Source organism: Diabrotica virgifera, chromosome 1, assembly GCF_917563875.1.
Source record: "Diabrotica virgifera virgifera chromosome 1, PGI_DIABVI_V3a".
Classification (NCBI taxonomy): domain Eukaryota; kingdom Metazoa; phylum Arthropoda; class Insecta; order Coleoptera; family Chrysomelidae; genus Diabrotica; species Diabrotica virgifera.
This window is the reverse complement of record NC_065443.1, coordinates 164965743-164988921: the sequence shown is the minus strand read 5'-3', so window position 1 is coordinate 164988921 and position 23179 is coordinate 164965743.

The window sequence follows — 23179 nt, the reverse complement described above, 5'->3', positions numbered from 1 at the left end:
TTTCGGGATTTATCTCCAGAGTTGCCCATTCTCGAGAAAATTAATTTATTTCAACTCAAATGTCCTCACTGTATAGATAATATAAATTATAATATAATTATAATATACTTGACATTAATCTATATATATATATATATATATATATATATATATATATATATATATATATATATATATATATATATATATAACAAAGGAGCACTCGTAAGTGTAGGGTTTTATCGGTCAAGTGGGTGAAAAAAGAGACAAAGAATTCAGCTACTTCATCTATTTATTGAAGACGTTTCGTCTACTGCTCAGTAGACATCATCAGTTCATCTACAAAAAGAGTGGTATAAGAAACAACATCCAAAAGAGAGGTAAAAAAGCACTAGCGTTACCTTAAAAAGACATGTAGCAAAAGATAAGATGTACATAGTAAAAAAAACCTTATCCATGAACCAACGTAATGTAAAAGTATATAACATTTAAGTGTATAGTTAATATTTAAAAAACTTTAGTACAGCCAAAGACAAGACCATGTGGTAACAGTCACATATAAAAAACAAGTGTAAAAAAGCCGGCTTGCTTTTTTAAAGTCAAGAATGGACCAAGAAAAAACCAGATTCAGACTTCCAAAACTTAGTAGTATTTAAGCATACTTCATTTTAACTTTAGGTAACATCATTAAATAAGTAGAATGCTAATATGCAACTTTGAAAATTTAAAGTTAAATAGTTACCAGCAGGTCATCCGAGCCCAACAGACACACAAAAGAAAATGGAGTTTGAATTATCAGGTGTAAACTGACATCTCGCCAAGAGGCAGGCAACCTTTAAAAGATTTATAACAAAGAGTGACTGACAACTGCAGTGCAGCGCGGTAAAATTTAAATTGATGTAATTAAAACAGTTATAAAAGTGTTTAAAAAGTGAAAGTAATATCAAGAAGTAATCAAGGGATGTACCTTATACCTCGTAGACAAGAATCACAGTTTATTTTAAACAAGTGAGGGCACTTCACACAATTATATGGAAAAGTGCCTACGTTAGTACTGGTAATCCAGTTAACTAACTAATATATTAGATAGTACAACAGTATAACTCCCATATATCGCAGCTCAAAAAGCAAGAAAAAATATGCAATAATTTAAGAAAATTTATAAATCAGTTTAGCAAATTGTAATTTATAATTAATATCAATAATGCAAAATTTTATCCTATGGAAAATTTTAAATTGTTCAATCTATTAAGTAAACTGTTATTATCAAAAAAAGTGGGAAAAGCTTGAAAAAACCACCAAAAACTTTTTTACAATAAAATAATTTAAGTGTAATAACATCGACTGATTCCGCAAGATCAATATTAAAGAAGTGGGAAAAGCCTGAAAACCACAAAACTTTTTTACAATATAATAATTTGAGTGTAATAATACCAACTAATTCTGCAAAATCAATGCATGGTATATTTGACTCAAGTTACTGATGTCAGTTCTCTTGTTAAGTACATTAGAGGTTTTTAATATGAAACACATCTCTAAGAACTGTCTTTTCGACAGGTTGCGTTCATTGCAAAGGATCTTGGCTTCATCAAAGTCCACCTTATGTTTTGTATCTATTGCATGTTGGGCTAAGGCACAAGTTGGTTTTTTCAAATTGATATCACTACGGTGTGAAATTAAACGTGATTTTAAAGCTCGCTTTGTCTGCCCTACATAACATGCGTCACATTCAGCACAAGGTATGTGGTAGACCACATTAACTTGTTCCAAAGGGGACAAGGGTGTTTTAGTCTTAGAGAACAAATTTCTGACTGTTCTTGCGTTCTTAATTGCAATCTTAACAGGAATATTATTATTTTTATATAGTTTAATAAGTTTATCAGTAACATGAGGAAAATAAGGAAGTGAAGAAAACTGGGAAACAGGAGTTTTGAAACAGGAACCATTGACCAAGAAATCATTGGAATATTATCCAACCTAATTCTCCAGTTTCCTGGGAAGTGTTTGCAGAATTGCTCCAATTAGTGTTTGACACTAATTTTTTGGTCTTCAACGACAAATTTTATTTACAAATTTTTGGGACACCAATGGGTTCCTCGATTTCACCCATCCTAGTGAATTATGTTTTGGATGATTTAGTTTCTGACCGTCTGGGTTATTTAGATTTTCAAGTTCCTTTTGTTAAACGTTATGTGGACGACCTTTTACTAGCCTTACCACCAGACAAGACTCAGGCCACCTTGTCCATCTTTAATGGGTTTGATCCTCATTTGCAGTTCACATGTGAACTCGAGGACCCCAACAACCATAGTATCCCCTTCTTGGACATGCGTGTCACTAGAAGTGGAGATAACACACTTTGTACAAGTTGGTATAGGAAACCAATGGCCTCTAATAGGTTTCACAACTACCATTCTTGTCATCCTTTTAAATATAAAATAAATCTTATTAAAGCTTTAAGCTGTAGGCTACATAGGTTGACACATCCGGTTAATCGAAGGGAATCCCTTCTGCTACTCAGAAGTATATTGGTAGATAATTCCTACCCTTCTTCCCTTATCAATAAATTTCTTTTTTCCCAAAGCTACGGTTCTTCTCTGAACGACATACCCAATGGTGACCAACTTAGATCAATATCGAATAATACTGTTAACATCACAATTCTGCCTACTACTAATCTTGGGACTCCTGTTTCCCAGTTTTCTTCACTTCCTTATTTTCCTCATGTTACTGATAAACTTATTAAACTATATAAAAATAATAATATTCCTGTTAAGATTGCAATTAAGAACGCAAGAACAGTCAGAAATTTGTTCTCTAAGACTAAAACACCCTTGTCCCCTTTGGAATAAGTTAATGTGGTCTACCACATACCTTGTGCTGAATGTGACGCATGTTATGTAGGGCAGACAAAGCGAGCTTTAAAATCACGTTTAATTTCACACCGTAGTGATATCAATTTGAAAAAACCAACTTGTGCCTTAGCCCAACATGCAATAGATACAAAACATAAGGTGGACTTTGATGAAGCCAAGATCCTTTGCAATGAACGCAACCTGTCGAAAAGACAGTTCTTAGAGATGTGTTTCATATTAAAAACCTCTAATGTACTTAACAAGAGAACTGACATCAGTAACTTGAGTCAAATATACCATGCATTGATTTTGCAGAATTAGTTGGTATTATTACACTCAAATTATTATATTGTAAAAAAGTTTTGTGGTTTTCAGGCTTTTCCCACTTCTTTAATATTGATCTTGCGGAATCAGTCGATGTTATTACACTTAAATTATTTTATTGTAAAAAAGTTTTTGGTGGTTTTTTCAAGCTTTTCCCACTTTTTTTGATAATAACAGTTTACTTAATAGATTGAACAATTTAAAATTTTCCATAGGATAAAATTTTGCATTATTGATATTAATTATAAATTACAATTTGCTAAACTGATTTATAAATTTTCTTAAATTATTGCATATTTTTTCTTGCTTTTTGAGCTGCGATATATGGGAGTTATACTGTTGTACTATCTAATATATTAGTTAGTTAACTGGATTACCAGTACTAACGTAGGCACTTTTCCATATAATTGTGTGAAGTGCCCTCACTTGTTTAAAATAAACTGTGATTCTTGTCTACGAGGTATAAGGTACATCCCTTGATTACTTCTTGATATTACTTTCACTTTTTAAACACTTTTATAACTGTTTTAATTACATCAATTTAAATTTTACCGCGCTGCACTGCAGTTGTCAGTCACTCTTTGTTATAAATCTTTTAAAGGTTGCCTGCCTCTTGGCGAGATGTCAGTTTACACCTGATAATTCAAACTCCATTTTCTTTTGTGTGTCTGTTGGGCTCGGATGACCTGCTGGTAACTATTTAACTTTAAATTTTCAAAGTTGCATATTAGCATTCTACTTATTTAATGATGTTACCTAAAGTTAAAATGAAGTATGCTTAAATACTACTAAGTTTTTGGAAGTGTGAATCTGGTTTTTTCTTGGTTCATTCTTGACTTTAAAAAAGCAAGCCGGCTTTTTTACACTTGTTTTTTATATGTGACTGTTACCACATGGTCTTGTCTTTGGCTGTACTAAAGTTTTTTAAATATTAACTATACACTTAAATGTTATATACTTTTACATTACGTTGGTTCATGGATAAGGTTTTTTTTACTATGTACATCTTATCTTTTGCTACATGTCTTTTTAAGGTAACGCTAGTGCTTTTTTACCTCTCTTTTGGATGTTGTTTCTTATACCACTCTTTATGTAGATGAACTGATGATGTCTACTGAGCAGTAGACGAAACGTCTTCAATAAATAGATGAAGTAGCTGAATTCTTTGTCTCTTTTTTCACCCACTTGACCGATAAAACCCTACACTTACGAGTGCTCCTTTGTTATATTGGAATTGACGGTCGTACTCCTTTATGATATATATATGATATATATATATATATATATATATAAAATAAATAAGCAATATCATTGGCTAATACTCGTAAAGTGAATGTGAATTTAGTTGGAAATATATAAAATGATATAAAATATATATAAATAATATGTAAATAAATATATATATATATATATATATATATATATATATATATAAAATATATATAAAATATATAAAATGAATATATATAAAAATAAAACATCATTTTATTTAATAATGTTATGGCTTTTCATTTCCTCAGGTAGCCTTACCTCCTTGGCAATGTTAGTTGTAGCCTTGCGACTGCGGGTCTTCTAACAATCTGACCAAAAATGGTAACCTTGCTCCTGTAGTAATCCTTTTACAAGTTAAGAAACAACTTTTTTAACTTGCTACACTATACTGACGAAGCCCAAATAGGCCGAAACACCGGTGTATATAGTTGCACAGAAATGTATGGAATGATGACCCTTCATCATTTTATATATTTCCAACTAAATTCACATTCACTTTACGAGTATTAGCCAATGATATTGCTTATTTATTTTTATATTTGTATTCAAAGCGATTATTTTATTTATATATTTATCCTACAGATTTATATATATATATATATATATATATATATATATATATATATATATATATATATACCTCGTCCAATTTACTTACCGTTGCACGTCATCCGCGCCATAGCCTGTGACACGATACCAACACGAAATATCTAGGCGGTAGGTGTGTTCCCCTTTAGAATAATTTTGATTCTAAAAAAGAACACACTCACCGCCTAAATATTTCGAGTTGGTATCGTGTCACAGGCTATGGCGCGGATGACGCGCAACGGTAAGTAAATTGGACGAGGTATATATAAAATGATGTTGGATAATCGAGTACAAATATAAAAATAAATAAGCAATATCATTGGCTAATACTCGTAAAGTGAATGTGAATTTAGTTGGAAATATATAAAATGATGAAGGGTCATCATTCCATACATTTCTGTGCAACTATATACACCGGTGTTTCGGCCTATTTGGGCTTCGTCAGTATAGTGTAGCAAGTTAAAAAAGTTGTTTGTTAACTTGTAAAAGGATTACTACAGGAGCAAGGTTACCATTTTTGGTCAGATTGTTAGAAGACCCGCAGTCGCAAGGCTACAACTAACATTGCCAAGGAGGTAAGGCTACCTGAGGAAATGAAAAGCCATAACATTATTAAATAAAATGATGTTTTATTTTTATATATATTCATTTTATATATTTTATATATATTTTATATATATATATATATATATATATATATATATATATATTTATTTATATATTATTTATATATATATTTTATATCATTTTATATATTTCCAACTAAATTCACATTCACTTTACGAGTATTAGCCAATGATATTGCTTATTTATATATATATATATATATATATATATATATATATATATATATATATATATATATATATATATATATATAGATTAATTGCAAGTATATTATAATTATATTATAATTTATATTATCTATACACTGAGGACATTTGAGTTGAAATAAATTAATTTTCTCGAGAATGGGCAACTCTGGAGATAAATGCCGAAACAGGTCGATTTATATTTTTAAATTATAATTTTTTGAGAATAGGGGTCGTGTGATATCTCACTCGAAAGTTTATTCAATGCTCTAATATAAACATTAACATACGAATTATTTTTAAAGGATGCCCAAAATTTTTTTTGAATTCAACTAATTGACACATAAAGAAGAATGCATGTAATTTATTTAATGCAACATACATTTTACTGCTGTCAGAAAACATAAAAAATATTAATTTAAAAAATAAACATTGCTTTTCGCGTAAATTAAATGTTCAAACTGCTAAGAGGCAGTTCAAACTGCTAAGAGGGTTTAAGTTTTTATATTGAAATTAAGCGAAAAACAATATTTATTTATCAAATTAACATTTTTTCCTGTTTTCGGACAACAGTAAAATGTATTTGGAATTACATAAATTATATACCTTCGTCTTTATATCTCAATTAATTTAAATAAAAAAAATTGTTGGGAACCCTGTATAAATAATTATGTTATTGTTTATATTATTGGATGGAGCATTGAATAACCTTTCGAATAAGCTATCACACTACCCCTATTCTCATTAAAAAAAATCTTCGATTACGTCATTACTCCCAGATGGATGACGTGAGTAGTATAATATATATGCCAAAAAATTATAATTTAAAAATAAAAATCGACCTATTTCGGGATTTTCTGCAGAGTCTCCTGTTATCGAGAAAATGAATTTATTCCAACTCAAACTTCCTCACTGTATATTATATATTATAGCTATATTATATATTATATATTATAGGTATATTATACAGGGTGGTGAATCGTAAAACGGGCCATAGGAAACTCAATGTAAATTTCTAAATTGTTGAACTCCTGATTCCTTAATTATTTTACATCAAAAATCATGAGAACTTATTTGTAGGGGATTGAAATATGTATTACAAACAAAGGTTAAAATCGTTCTACGATTTAAACACATTCCAAAATTTTGACAAATATAATGTATTTACCGCAGTAGGTATGTGTGGGCATGTTAGGCCACACGTTACTATTTAACTGACAGTGTGCACACTATTGACTAAAGAAAATATCTTTATTATTAATACATTCTCCTTAACTGAGGGTATCTTATCAACTTTATTGTGTTTTAAACAATAAATGATAAAAGAAATAAAAAATTGACAGTTCAAATTAATAATATAATAACTTCATGTCACCAAATGCAACCTTATAAACATTATTGTCCTGTGTGTGGGCAAAGATAAATGGAAAACTAACGCAGTTTATACCAGTACAAAGTGGAGTCAGACAAGGTGACTCATTAAGCCCACTGCTATTTAATATAATAATGGACGAAATAACAGAAGCAGTACGTAAAGGTCATGGTTACAGAATGGGGAATAAAGAAATCAAAGTATTGTGTTATGCAGACGACGCCGCATTAATCGCCGAGACAGAAGACGATCTCCAAAGATTAACACACATCTTTAATACAACAGCCAAGAAATACAATATGATAATATCAGCAGAAAAAACCAAATGTATGACAACATCTAAATACCCACTACGATGTAAAATCGAAATTGATGGAAAAATAATAAAGCAGGAAGCAAGGTTTAGATATCTGGGAATAGATATAACCAGTTACGGAATTAGTAGAATGGCAGAGGATAGGATAGTACGAATAGCAAGAGATAAGTCACCAAATGGACGAAGAAGTATTGGCAGACAAAGAAAAAGGTGGTGCGATAACCTGAACAATTTAGGAGGATAATATTGAAGAAGAAACAGGCTTTAAAGCCTACATACAAGAAGGAAGAAGAAGAAGTCCTGTGTGTGGCCTAACTTTGGCATATTACTCTGAAAATCGTATTATATTTTTACAAAATTTTGAATAAATATTGTTCGTAGAGCAATTTTAGCAGTTGCTTTCAATACACGAATTTCACGTTTTCAATTCACGATAACAGGAAAGGAACGTGAATTAACAGAGGAAATGGAAAGATTTGAGCTGCAGTTGATAGGAGTAAGCGAGACGAAAAAAGTAGGAAATGGAATTGTCGATATTGGAGGGCAGCACATACTATACTATTTCGGAGTTCAGATAGGACAAAGGGCAAAAGAAGGCGTGGGAATAGTTGTAACGAAAGAAATGAATAGAAGAATAACCAAATTCAAACCAGTATCATCAAGCACCATATACATAAAAATAGAGTTAGAAGAAGAAGAATGTCACATAATACAGGTATATGCACCGGTAGAAGGAACAGAGCAGGAAAAATAGAACTATTCTATGATGAGATACAGAAACTTATTGATGAGATACAAGAGGAAAGCAAAAACATCATTTTACTAGGAGACTGGAATGCACGAATAGGAAATGATGAAAATATGGCATTAGGCTGCTTGGGAAGGTATGGAGAAGAGACGATAAATAGAAATGGTAGAAGAATGATAAGTTTCTGCCAAATAAATGATTTGTTAATAGGTAATTCTTTCTGGTATCAACCGAGAAATGAAAAATATACATACGTAGCAGAAGAAAGAAATGCGAGAAGCATAATTGACTACATAGTATATCCTCGAGACGCAGAACTAACGATACAAAATATAAAAACAGAGAACGAAGCCGAACTCGGTACCCAAACACAGACTAGTGACAGCAGAGATAAACATGAAACTAATGGAAATAATAGAGAGTCCTCAATATACAAGAATAGCAACACATAAGATGAAAAATATGGAAATGAGGAAGTTATACCAAAGAGAGACAGATAAAATACTGGAACAGTATGAAAACAATGAGGAAATATGGAATATGGAAGAGAGATGGAAAAAATTGAGAGACGCGTTATGAAACACTGCAAAACAAGTATGTGGAATAAGAAAGAATGGTAAGAATAATAAAAGAACTGGATGGTGGAATAAGGAAATAAAGCAAGCTGTAAAAAGGAAGAAAGAAATGCGGAAGTGATACATAACCACAAATGAAGACCAGAGACAGAGACGAATGCAGAAGACAGAGAAATATAGTGAAAGAACTAGTAAAAGATGCGAAGAAGAAGAACTGGAAGGAATTCGGTGAAGAATTGAACGAAGGTTTTGGGAATAACAATAAACAGTTTTGGAATAAAATAAGAAGCATGAAAGGAACAAAAAGGAAACAAATAAGAGGAATTAGAAATGAGCGAAATGAATTGAAAACAAACATACAGGACATACTAACCATATGGAATAAGCACTATAAAGAAAAATTCGAGGCAAGTAACCAACAAGATGAGGAGAGAGGACAGCAGGCAAGAGAAGTGGATAGAGACAATCGAGTAGACGAAATCCATATCAAAGATATTGAAGAAGGATTGGCAAGAATAAAGATTGGAAAAGCGGGAGGTGCCGATGACATAGATCCGGAGATGATGAAGTACGTGGGAGAACGAGGCAAGCTTTGGCTGCTGGAAATAATGAGGGAAGCATGGAGAACAGAAAAGATACCGGAAGACTGGGAAGAAAATTTATTGATACCAATACACAAGAAAGGAGATGAAGCGGAATGTGATAACTATAGGGATATATGCTTATCATCAGTGGCATATAAAGTCTACACCGGGATAATAGAAAGGAAGCTCAGGAAAGAACTGGAAGGAAAACTAGAAGAAGAACAAGCGGCTTTTAGGAAGGAAAGAGGAACAACAGGTAATATGTACATACTGAGAAATATAATTGAAAGGAAAAACGAAATTAGAGAAGACTTATATATTACGTTTACAGATATTAAAGCTGCTTTTGTTTCTATAAATAGAGAAGTAATATGGTCAGTAATGGAGGATCTGCAAAACCCGCAAAAGATAGTAAGCGTGGTAAAAAGTACATATAGAAACGTACTTGCTAAAGTACAAATAAATGGAAAGAGATCGCCAATAATAAACCTAAGGAGAGGAATAAAACAAGGGGACAGTCTCAGCCCAGTTTTGTTTATATTAGTAATGGATAGAGTAATGAAGAGCGCTAAAAGAAGGTCAAGGCAATTACAGTCAATAATAGGGTACAGGAATTTAGTACCAGTGAGAATGGAGGGATTACTATATGCAGATGACGTAGTAATAATAGCAGACAATAAAGAGAAAATGCAAAAATTAATCAATATATGGGTGGAGCAAATAGAAAATTTGAAAATGGAGGTAAATGTAAAGAAAACGAAGACCATGATAGTAACCCAAAAGAAAAGGGAAGAAATAAACCAAACGATATTTAGGTGCAAAAACGAAATAATAGAAATAGTCTCGACGTTTGAATACGTTGGAGTAATAATATCAGAGGATGGAAAGATAGATCAAGAAATCTCATACAGAGCGAAAAAAGCAAATAAGATCTACTATGCACTAAATAAAACAATATTTGGAAAGGAAGAAATAGATAAAGAAATAAAACTGGAGGTATACAACGCAATCTCTGTGCCAGCTTTAATATATGCAAGTGAGACATGGGTAAACAATGTAAAAATAGACAGTACAATAAACGCAGCGGAGATGAAGCAGCTAAGAAAAATAGCAGGAAAAACGAAATTGGACAGAATAAGAAATGAAGATATTAGACAAAGACTGAAACAGGAATCGATAATAACCAAGATACAAAAAAGAAAATTAAAATGGTATGGACACATTAACAGAATGGACCAGGGAAGACTACCAAAGCAGGTGATGGAATCGAAAAGATATGGAAAAAGAAGGAAAGGGAGGCCAAGGAAGAGATGGATCGATCAGATTATAGAAATTGGACAGGAAAAAGGAAAAACACATCAACAAATGAAAGAGTTAGCAAAGGACAGCAAGAAATGGAAGAGATGGATAGAAGATGAATAAAACCTCCGACGCCCCTGAGGGGCATAAGGAGTTTCGAGAAAGAAGAAGAAGAAGTTTTCAATACAGATTTCCAGCCTCTACAAATAGTTTCTTATGACTTTTGATGTAAAATAAATAGGGAAGCAGGAATTCAACAGTTTAGAATTGTACATTGAGTTTCCTATGGCCCGTTTTCCTATTCACCACCATTATATATTATATATTATATATTATATATTATATATTATATATTATATATTATATATTATATATTATATATTATATATTATATATTATATATTATATATTATATATTATATATTATATATTATATATTATATATTATATATTATATATCATATATTATATATTATACATTATATATTATATATTACATATTATATATTATATTAAGAGGGTGCGCCAAACCTCTGGTTTTCTTTTGTTATGGCTAAGCTTTTGAGGATATAAAAAGTGTTTACAAACAAAACTTTTTATATCAAAGCCTTCTATAATCAGAAATATCCGCACAAAAGAGATTCTATAAAAAAAAACAATAAAACCAAAAATGGTTTTAGTTAAGGAAAATGAATTATAATAACCCAGGCTGTGGGTGAAAAATAGGTCGATTTCAGGATATAATTTTAGGAATTTTTAAAACCTATCAGGTGTTGTAAAAGACGATGCCAGGAATAACTTCTACTAAAATGTAACCAAAAATATTGTGCGCTTTTTTTATTGCGATTTTCATATGTTTTATTTTCACGTTTTAAAGATTTTTAATTTTGCAGCTTAGAATATTGATTTTAGAGAAAAACTTTTTAATAAAAAGTTGTAGTAAATTAAAAACCTAAAAGTAAAAAGTTGTAGTAAAGTAAAAAGGTCCAAAATGGCCGTTTTTTATAACTGGATTATTTATTGTACATAGAATTTTTTTTCTTTTTTAAAGCTTTAAAATGAAGATCTTTCAATTCCAAACATAAAAAAATGTAAAGCCAGATTAACGAATTTGTTGCTTAGATATTATAAATTGTTTATCCCAAGAGGTCAAATTTCGAAGGCTATAACTTTTTGAAAAAAAAAATCGTAGAAAGTTGGTGAAACATTCAATCTCCTTCTAAAGAGTTATATTTTCATATTCTGATATAAATAAATGCGTAAAACATTTTTAAACCTCTAATTTTTGGGTTTGAAAATATGGGGGCAAATTTCGTTATAAACATTTAGAGCTGCAGCGGCCCTGTACATCCTATGAGTTTTTAACTTACAGATTATTGTTGCTGAAGACGAAACGAAGATTTATAAAAAAATTAAAAATTTCTACGACCAACTGAAGCCGAGATAATTTTTGGGTTTGAAAATAAGGGGCCAAATTTTGTTATAAACATTTAGAGCTGAAGCGGCCCTGTACATTCTATGAATTTCTAACTTACAGATTATTGTTGCTGAAGACGAAACGAAGATTTATAAAAAAAATAAAAAATTTTTACAACCAACTGAAGCCGAGATAATTGTTTTTTTTTTCTTAAATCGTAGTGCCTTTATTTTTAACAATTAAGAAATTATTTTATAGTCATTAACCAAAGAAAGACTTATATGATCTTAAAATAAAAATTATTATAAAATATAATTACATTTAATTATTAAAAATTATTTTTAAAATCGGTGCTTTTGCGAGCAGCCGAATTTTGCAAAACGCCCGGCTCGCTTCAAATCCGCGCGCTCGGAAAACTTTTATATGTGAAATCTCATTTCTGAAGAAATAATATTACAAAAATGATACATATATTATGAAATATATACATGTAACTATATTTCTAATTTTTTCATTGTTATATAAATACATTGTTATATAATAATAATAATGTTACTTCTTATTATACAATATAAAACTTTTTCTTCTTGTAGTGACTATCCGTTTTGGATGTTGGCGACCATCATGGCAATTTGGCAAACCCCAGGTTTGATTTTGATGACGTCGGATTCTCCTGCCTCTGCTTGGAGATACGCTGTTTAATTGCAATACAGATTACTGATAATTCTTAAAATACAGGGGTCCGTCAGGGGTATCACCACTGATGTTTGTAAATCTTTCAAAAAGCAGTGGATGAAGTTGAAGCCGGCGGAATTCGAATTAACGGAGAATGTATCAAGAACATATAAAATACGCAGAAGACACGGTGGTATTCGCTGACAGTTCTAAAACCCTGTAGGAGTAAATGAACAGAATCACAAAAGTCAGTCAGATATACGGACTTTCACTAAACACTAAGAAAACAAAATGTATGATGATCTCTAAGAAAAAACAGCAATTTGGACCAACCAGTGTGAGCGGTCAATAAATAGAACGAACAAAAACATATTGGTAACTAACTTGGTACTAACGTCAATGAAAATTGGGACTATTCCATAGAAAAATGAAAGGTAGGATAGAGAAAGTAACATCTGCATTTAACAAAATGGCTAAGGTATTCATTATATTATGATTTATCAATACCCACAAAAATCAGGTTATTACGATGTTATAATATATTTCATATACTGTTGTATGGAGTTGAGTTGTGGACTCTCACAGACGCCTCCTACAAGAAAATTGAGGCTTTTGAAATGTGACTTTATCGTCGAATCCTGAAGATCTCTTTTATAGCGAACACGTTATTAATCAGGGTGTTTTGTTGAGAATTTAAAAAGAATAAAAGCTGTGAACCCTAATAAAAACGGCCAGCATCGAATACCTTGGTCACATCATGAGGAACAGCGAAATATATGAACTGCTGCAACTATTCTTGCAGAGAAAAGTAGAAGGAAACTGAGAACCAGGAAGGCGAAGGATTACCTACCTTGCTAGAAAATTTACGTACGTCGTTTAACACAACAACTACAAATCTTTTTAGAGCAGCAGTACCGATTTAGTGTGTAAGTACAGATTGCCATGATGGCCGCCAACATCCAAAACGGATAGTCACTACAAGAAGAAAAAGTTTTATATTCTATAATAAGAAGTAACATTATTATTATTATATTTATATAACAATGTAAAAATTAAAAATATAGTTATATATTTCATATAAAAAATACACTAGAACTAGTTAACCCGCCGTTACACGCGTCTTCTATTGTGACGTGGTTGCACGCGTATGAGCGTCGCCCTCACCTACATAAATTCGACTTATTTCGAGGAAGAATGAATGTCAACATCTATAAATATAAAATGGGTTGTACTCACATATTATAGAAAGTCTCGTAAACCAATTTTTTTTATTAATTTAACAAAACAAAAGTAAAAATAATATAGATCAAAAGCAAGTTTTCTTAATTTTCAATTTCAGCAAGCCACTGAAGAAATTAACGTTCTTTACGCGAATTCATTTTACTAAAAATACAAATTAAAATTAACAACTGTTCTGAAGCTATTTCCTTGTGGCATTTATGTAATTAACTATTAATATTTTGTATTTTGATAACGACGTCCGAGGTGGAATTCGAAACGTCAATAAAATCAATTTTTCAAGTTAAATTGTGGCTTATTTCCCAATTAGAATAGGTAAATTTAAAAATGGGTTCTTAACCAGTGGCGCACCTATAATTTTCCTCTGGAGGGGGAGGGGGGAGGGGGGTTTGCTTGGGCACCGAAAGTTTTTTGTATTATTTGTGAAAGACAAGTTACATTTTCCTACTTTCTTAATATATATTTCTATATGCTCTGGGTGGGATTTTAACCCCTCAAACCCCCCTCGGTGTGCCACTGTTCCTAACCTAATCAAAACAATAATATTTTAATTAAACCTACCTAAATATTAAATAAAAACCTAAAAGTTTCTTTGAGATAACAGAAACGTGATTTCACCGTGTTTGCACGCGCAGTGAGGAATTCCCTCACTTGAAGAGGGATGTCTCTTCTTTCAACTATCACACAGTACACTGACCGCCTGAAATATTCTATAACTTTTTCATACCCTCTCATGAACCATGCTAAAGGCATTCCTGGGTGCTTAAGGTTATTGTATTAGTTTACACAATTTCATTGGTTATAAACAAATATGGTGAGGGATTCCCTCATAGCGCGTGTAATGGCGGGTTAATAAAATACAACATTTTCAATTGCCCAACAACTCCAGACTAATTTCATTTGACGTAAAAATGTTTTTTCCTAGTGTTCCTCCTACAGAAACTTTTGTTTTAGTTAAGAATCTTTTAGACCATAATAGTACAAATCCGATCATTGCATCTGAAATTTTACACCTTCTTGAAATTTGCATAAATAAGACTATTTTGAATTCAATAATCAAATATACACAAACAACAGTGCAGGACTTATTATGGGTAATCCTCTAAGCCCATTGCTATCAGATATATTTATGAACCATCTTGAAACAACAATTTCTAAACATCCCGTATTTAAACAGCTCTTATATTGGTGGAGATACGTGGATGATATACTAGTATGCTTTACAGGAACTATCAGACAACTTGACCAATTTCTATCATACATTAATTCACTTCATAATAATATTGAGTTTACAATAGAAACAGAACAGAATAACTCCATAAACTTTCTAGATGTAACGATTTCCAGACTACACAACAAACATGAGTTCTCCGTATATCATAAACCTACCCATACTGACACAACTATACACAATTCATCATCCCATCCTACACAACACAAATTAGCAGCCTACCATAGCATGATACATAGACTGACAGAAATTCCCATGACAAAAAATAACTTCGAGATAGAACTAAACATCATTAAACAAATAGCAGTAAACAACGGCTATAACGAACAAACAGTTAACAAAATTTTAAACCAAAAACTCCATAAGAAAGCCCTACAATTAGTGTATCCACCACCACAGAAAGAACCCAGTACCTTCTGCTCTCTCACATATACTGGCAAGATAACAACAAAAATAGCCAGATACATAAAAAAGAAAGGAATAACACCAGCTTTCAGAACTAACAACAACTTAAGCAAATATATTAAGAACAATAAAAGCCGAAAGAGAAAGCAACTACAGAGTGGTGTGTACAAACTAACGTGTGGTGACTGTCCGAAAACGTACATCGGTCAAACTGGCAAAACTTTTGACAAACGGATAGCAGAACACAAAAGGGCATTCAACAATAGAAAAACAGACACTTCTACATACGTACTTCACCTTCTAGATCATAATCATTCTTTCAATGAAGAGTTTCAAATTCTGCATATTCAAAATAAAGGCCTTAAGCTATCTTTTTTAGAATCTATGGAAATTAATAAACTGAAAAATACAGATATAATTCTGAATGACCAACTCGAGACAAACAGCTCCCCACTCCTCAACCTCTTCAGTTGAAGACTTAAAAAGGCAAACACATTGTAAACTATATCACTTGAGAAAGGCACTCTGCCGAAACAGCTGTAGTCACTTAGGTTTAATAAATTCTGTGGAAGTATAGAAAACGAACGTTTTCAGTGTTTTATTATTAGATAAAATGAACTTCCATCAAGTAACGGTCGAATCCATCAATTATTTCATATCTATGTATCATTTTTGTAATATTATTTCTTCAGAATTGAGATTTCACATATAAAAGTTTATCAACAAAAACAAATACAGTGGTAAATAGACTGTATATTATAATGGTAATATTATTAAATTGTTTTCTGTCAAGATTTAATACAAGTTACCTAAAAATTTTTCGAGCGCGCGGATTTGAAGCGAACCGGGCGATTTGCAAAATTTGGCCGTTCGCAAAAGCACCGAATTCAAAAATAATTTTTAATAATTAAATGTAATTATATTTTATAAATATTTTTATTTTAAGATAATATAAGTCTTTCTTTAGTCAATGACTGTAAAATAATTTCTTAATTGTTATAAATAAAGGCACTACGATTTAAGAAAAAAAAAACAATTATCTCGGTTTCAGTTGATTGTAGAAAATTTTTATTCTTGTACAAATCTTCGTTTTGTCTTCAGCAACAATATTCTGTAAGTTAGAAACTCATAGGATGTACAGGGCCGCTTCAGTTCTAAATGTTTTTAACGAAATTTGCCCCCTTAATTTCAAACCCAAAAATTATCTCGGCTTCAGTTGGTTGTAGAAATTTTTTATTTTTTTATAAATCTTCGTTTCGTCTTCAGCAACAATAATCTGTAAGTTAAAAATTCATAGGATGTACAGGCCCCTTCAGCTCTAAATGTTTATAACGAAATTTGCCCCCTTATTTTCAAACCCAAAAATTAGAGGTTTAAAAATGTTTTACGCATTTATTTACATCAGAATATGAAAATATAACTCTTTAGAAGGAGATTAAATGTTTCACCAACTATCTACGATTTTTTTTCAAAAAGTTATATCCTTCGACATTTGACCTCTTGGGATAAACAATTTATAATATCTAAGCAACAAATTCGTTAAGCTGACTTTACAATTTTTTTTATGTTTAGAATTGATCTTCATTTTAAAGCTTTAAAAAATAAAAAATTTTTAAAAAACAATAAACTAAATTAAACTTACTCTATCTCAAATTGTAGGTTTTTTAATTTACTACAACTTTCTATTAAAAAGTTTTTCTCTAAAATCCATATCCTAAGCTGCAAAATTAAAAATCTTTAAAAATTGCAAATTTAACAAATGAAAATCGCAATAAAAAAAAAGCGCACAATATTTTTGGTTACATTTTAGTAGAAGTTATTCCTGGCATCGTCTTTTACAACACCTGATAGGTTTCAAAAATTCCTGAATTATATCACGTTTTTTCACCCACAGCCTGGGGTATAAGTTACACAATTACGAGTTACGGTACATGTAATGGTGTATGGTACACAATTATTAAGCACGCGCCAAATGAACAATAATACAGTTAAGTGCAATGAGTTACCTAAGTACAATGACAATTGTTCGAAGAATTATAAAGAAAAACAAATTTCACCTATATAAAATTCAATTGCACCACCACCGTATCGTTCAATACCTAAATGTTGGGCGTGTGTTAAATAATAGCTACAGCGATAGTTGGATCACATGTCATACGGTGAGTCTGTGGAGAATCTCTCTATCTAGAAGTTCTCCAGGACTAAGTCCAGTGGACTATCTTTTTTTTTTTTGAGTACACCAAGAATATGGTATAAAACGACAAATCTACAACATGGGATAATGTAAAAATTTCGTAATACAAAATGCCTCTGCTAGCATTGGACCTGAAATTCTACAAGACGTTTGGCAGCCCTTTAATACACTATACGACTGTTTCTTGTTTCAGGCCTGAATTTTTTTTTAGTGAAAATGAAGTTTCCCTTTGAATAAATATGTTATATGGTATCTAAAAAGGTGTAAAAAATGCAGAAAAAAAATTCACTGTTTGAATCTGTCACAAATGACATGTCACGTTCGTGCTCTGGGCTTATGTTCTATGAATGCGGGATCGTAAGTGTATGAAAAAATTTATTTTTATTAAACGTAAAACACCATTAGGGCCAAATAAAAATTATTTTTATAATTGTTTAATATGCTATTACATACTAACTAAAATAGAACAAACATTTTTTGCTGAAATGTCATGTCTTTCCATTGCCTATTTGCTGAAGAAGAGCTCGTTGAAGGAACAGGTTCTTCATCCAATACAGGTTCTTCATCTAATACAGTTTCTTCAATATTCTTGTCATCTTTAAACATCTGAACGTCAAAAGCAACATCATTTTCGCCATCTAAATCTTCTATTTCGGACTAGTTACCATCATTTAACACATCTAGAGCCAAATCGTGGGTGAGAGGCACACCTGTAATAATTAGAAAAACTACTATTAACAATAAAATATAGAAAAATTAATAAAAAGTCAAATCAATAAATATTTATTATTTTAATTTCCTGCTTTGAAAATTGAATGTGTGACGGCAACTCACTATCGTGATATTCAAATTTTACGGGACAAGATCTCTACAAACAAACCAATAATTTCTTAAATCTTGTTTATTATCTTGAAGTTGAAACTTTGTCTATACCACAACCCCGTTACAATAACATAAACACTTATAAAAAACAAGATATCTTTTACTTACCTTTATCGGTTTTGTCGTCAAAATACACAGCCTTCTTTATAGGATATTCTATTTCAAACTAAGCGCGAATTCGTTAAATAATTTCAGTTACTCTGATAATACACGATAGACACAATATATTGATATCAACTTTCCTAGTAAAAATATGTTTATTTTGATATTGATACCCACATAAACATGAGCTCACGATCGTGTCAGCCGGTCACGAAAGGGAAAAATGGGCAACCTTTTGACAATTTCATCATAATAGTTAATAATAGTTAATAATGCATTTATGAATATTAGACGAGCGGCACGCACCCTCAAAATGCCCAGGTACTGACCACGGTCGGGTGAATGATTAATTTTGGTCATACTGTATTATACTATATTTTGGTGTTACTTTATATTCTTGATGGTGCTGAAAACGAAAAAGAGGTTTGTTTTGAATTTTATGTGGGGGGGGGGGCGTTGTCAAAATCGCAAGTTTATCCTAAAAATAGAAAAAAATGAAATCACGTTTTTTTGCCTTTAACTCGCTACATCTCTGTTCCATTTTAAGATTTTTTCCTGAAATTTTTAAAGTTTATATTTCTCGCTTTTGTTAAGAAAATGAAACCTGTTTCAAACTTTTAGTCTTATTGTAATAAAGGTTATAAATTTTTTAATTCAAAGGTGCCGATTCCCGAATTGCAACGTTTAATCAACTTTTAATAGTGCAACTTTTATTATCGACGGAATTTTTGTTTGTTCAGTAGGTAGGTACACAAAATTTATTAATAAAAAATCGCTAGGGAGTTCATTAAAGTTAATCGTTTTTAGTAAAGTACAAAGTACATTGATACATTTTTGAGACGAGACAATTAATTGAACTAAATTTCTATGATTTTCTTGTGTTAATTTTATGTTTAAAATCTAGATAATTTAGGGCGGCACAGATCAAGTTTATACAGTGTGAGTCATGAGGAACTGTACATACTCCTACCTCGTATAGAGGCTCCTATGGGGAATAACAAATGACCATTAAAAAGTGTCTGCTCCCCTTGTTTAATAATATACAGGGCGAGTTTCGCATTTTGACAGAAATTTATGTTCGTCATTATTTTTGAACGGTCAGATCGATGTGTCTCTTATTTTGGTCAATCGTTACACTATTACCAACTAATCAACTAATTTATTCAAACTAGAAAAAAATCAGGTCCGGCTTTAAAAAATTAGTTCGTTTGGGTATTAGAAAAAATTTCACCCTGTATACGCTTTTTAAAAACTCTAATATGAATTTTACAAATTAGACAAGTGGGCAATTAAAATGCCATATTTATTTTTCCCCACACTATTACTTATTTTTTTTATTAAAAAATCAAATTTGTCAAAATCTGAATTTTAACCTAAAAATGAAAAAAAAAAGATGAAATCACGGTTTAACTTGCTACAACGGGTGTTGCAGCAGAACCCCTTGGTGTACCATTTAAAAAAATTTTTTCTGAAATTTTTACAGCACATATCTCTTACCATTGTGAAGACTTTGACAATTGTTGTAGACTTTCAGTCTTCTTCTCGTAAAAGTTATGAATTTTTAAAAATTAAAGGTGCAGATTCGTGAATTGCAAAGTTAAATCGCAAAAATTAAGTGATAACATTTAAAATCTATCTATTTGATCACGTCTATGTTAAACTATAGAGTCCAAAGAGAAGTGTTATGAGGAGTTTTAGATCTAGACGTGTTATAGAAAAAAAAAATGGTGAAACTTTTAATTTTAAGAAAAAAGTTGTTTAATTTTTTTTTATTTTTATGGTAAAATTGCGATTTTGACCAATTTAATTTTTTAATAAAAAATTTTGAGTAATCGTGTCGGGAAAAAATAAATATGCCATTTTAATTGCCTATTTGTCTAATTTGTAAAATTCATATTAGAATTTTCAAAAAGCGTATACAGGGTTAAATTTTTTCTAAGACCCAAACGAACTAATTTTTTAAAGCCGGACCTGATCTTTTTCTAGTTTGAATAAATCAATTGATTAGGTGGTAATAGATTGACCAAAATAAGAGACACATCGATCTGACCGTTCAAAAATTATGACGAATATTAATTTCTGTCAAAATGGGAAACTCGCCTTGTATATTATTAAACAATGGGAGCAGACACTTTTTAATGGTCATTTGTCATTCCCCATAGGGGCCTCTATACGAGGTAGGAGTATGTACAGTTCCTCATGACTCACCCTGTATACAGGAAATATAATTTAGTATACTGTTACCGAAACTTGATGATGAAATGCAAATTATAGACAGCGAAACCAGTCGTCGGAGTAATACAATAGATGATTTTGAGTACGTCTCTCTTTTATTTTCATTTATACACTCACCGACACAAAATTCCGCCACTCAAAATTTTTGATTAAGTTTGACAATCTATAACTTTCTGATTTGTACTCCTATTTTCAAGATTCTTGCATCAGTTTGTAGATACATGTATTGATGCCGTTTGTTATTATTCCGGTAACAAAAAAATTTTGCTTAGGTGGCATTATATGGGGGTGAATCGAAGCGTTGTGTTTTCTCCAAACTTTAAAAATTGTGTGGAAAAATTGGAGGGCTGATTTTATTTCATACTCTCGTATTATCCTGGAGGTATCACTAAGGTTTTGAATTATCCGAATATCTCTTTTCTTTTAAGAGCTGTAAATAAAAACACTGATTTGATGATTTTTTTAATTAAAAATATCAATCGCACTAAAATTAACAAAACAAAACAAAATTAACAACAAAACAAAACAAAATTAACAACAAAACAAAACAATTTAATAGCGGGTATGTCCACCTCTTGCAGCAACAACTGCTCGCAACCTGTTTCGCATCGAATAAATATGTGTTATCCTTGCCTGCGGAATAGCCCGATATTCCTCTACCAGGGCCATAACTGTACCAAATTTAGGAGGCCTAAAGGATGAGGCCACTTAGGAGGCCTAGGATGACGGCGAACAGGGCCGGCGATAACGGGCCTGCAAGGGATGCACTGCAGGCGGGCGCCGCTGTTTGGGGGGCGCCAAAATGAGCTTTTTTTCCGTTGATGCGATATAAAATATTAATTTAAAAGAAACCGAAGGGCGCCTATGCTAGTTTTGCAGGCGGGCGCCTTATACCCTAGCGCCGGTACTGACGGCGAATAGCTTTTTTATTCATCCCATAAATGCTCAATAGGATTGAGATCTGGGCTGCATGCGAGCCATTCTAATCTTATCAATCCAACCTCTATTTTATGAGTTCATCAGTGTTTTTATTTACAAAAAATGGTGCAGCTCTTACAAGAAAAGAGATATTCGGATAATTCAAAAAACAAAATTTCAGAAATGCCTCCGGGATAATATGACAGAACTATGAAACAAAATCAACTATTCCATTTTTCCACAACATTTTTTAAAGTTAGGAGAAAATACAACGCTTCCATTCACCCGTGTATGCAAGCAAAACTTTTGTTTTACCGGAATAATACCAAACGATTCCAATATAGGTACCTACAAACCGGTGTAAGAATCTTAAAAATCGGACCACAAATAATAAAGTTATAAATTGTCAAACTTAATAAAAAATTTTGGGTGGCGGAATATTTTGTGCCGGTGAGTGTATAATTATTAATTAATAAAAAGAAAGAATATGAAAAATTGGGCCTCAATGTGAATATGTCAAAGACAGAGTATCTATTTGAAAATTGGGGATGATGAAGAAGATCCAGAGTTAGAAATTAGAACAACAAAAACATGGTAATAGGCCAGCAAATGAAGCATTTTGGCTTGCAATTTTTTCTTCCAGTATGTATTTACTTGAAATTTTCACAGAAGGTAGGGAATAGTCCAAGGATCATTTTCTATATCATGCCGGTGTACGCTAAAACCTTGGGAGTGGTTGCCACCCCATCTCGGGGGTGGAAATTTTATATTACATTTTAGCCATGTAAATCAATGTAATAAGCAATTCTAAGAAAAAAATGTTTTTTAAATTTCCTTCGTAAAACTAATATTTTTCGAGTTATTCGCGGCTGAAAGTAACAGTTTTTCGACGAAATAATCGACTTTTTTAGAGGGGTTTTTAAGAATAAATAAAAAAATATGCATTTAACAAAAAAAAAACTGTAGATATCAAAATTGTATCTGTTAGTAACACAAATCAAATTCTTTTTCTATAATATTTTTACGACCAATAGAAACCGAGATACGGCATGTTAAAGGTTAGCTTTTTTCCTCAAATGCATAATTTGAAATATTCAAAGCCAAATAACGGGAAAACTTTGCATTTTTCGAGGAAAACTTAGATAATCTCTTTTCAA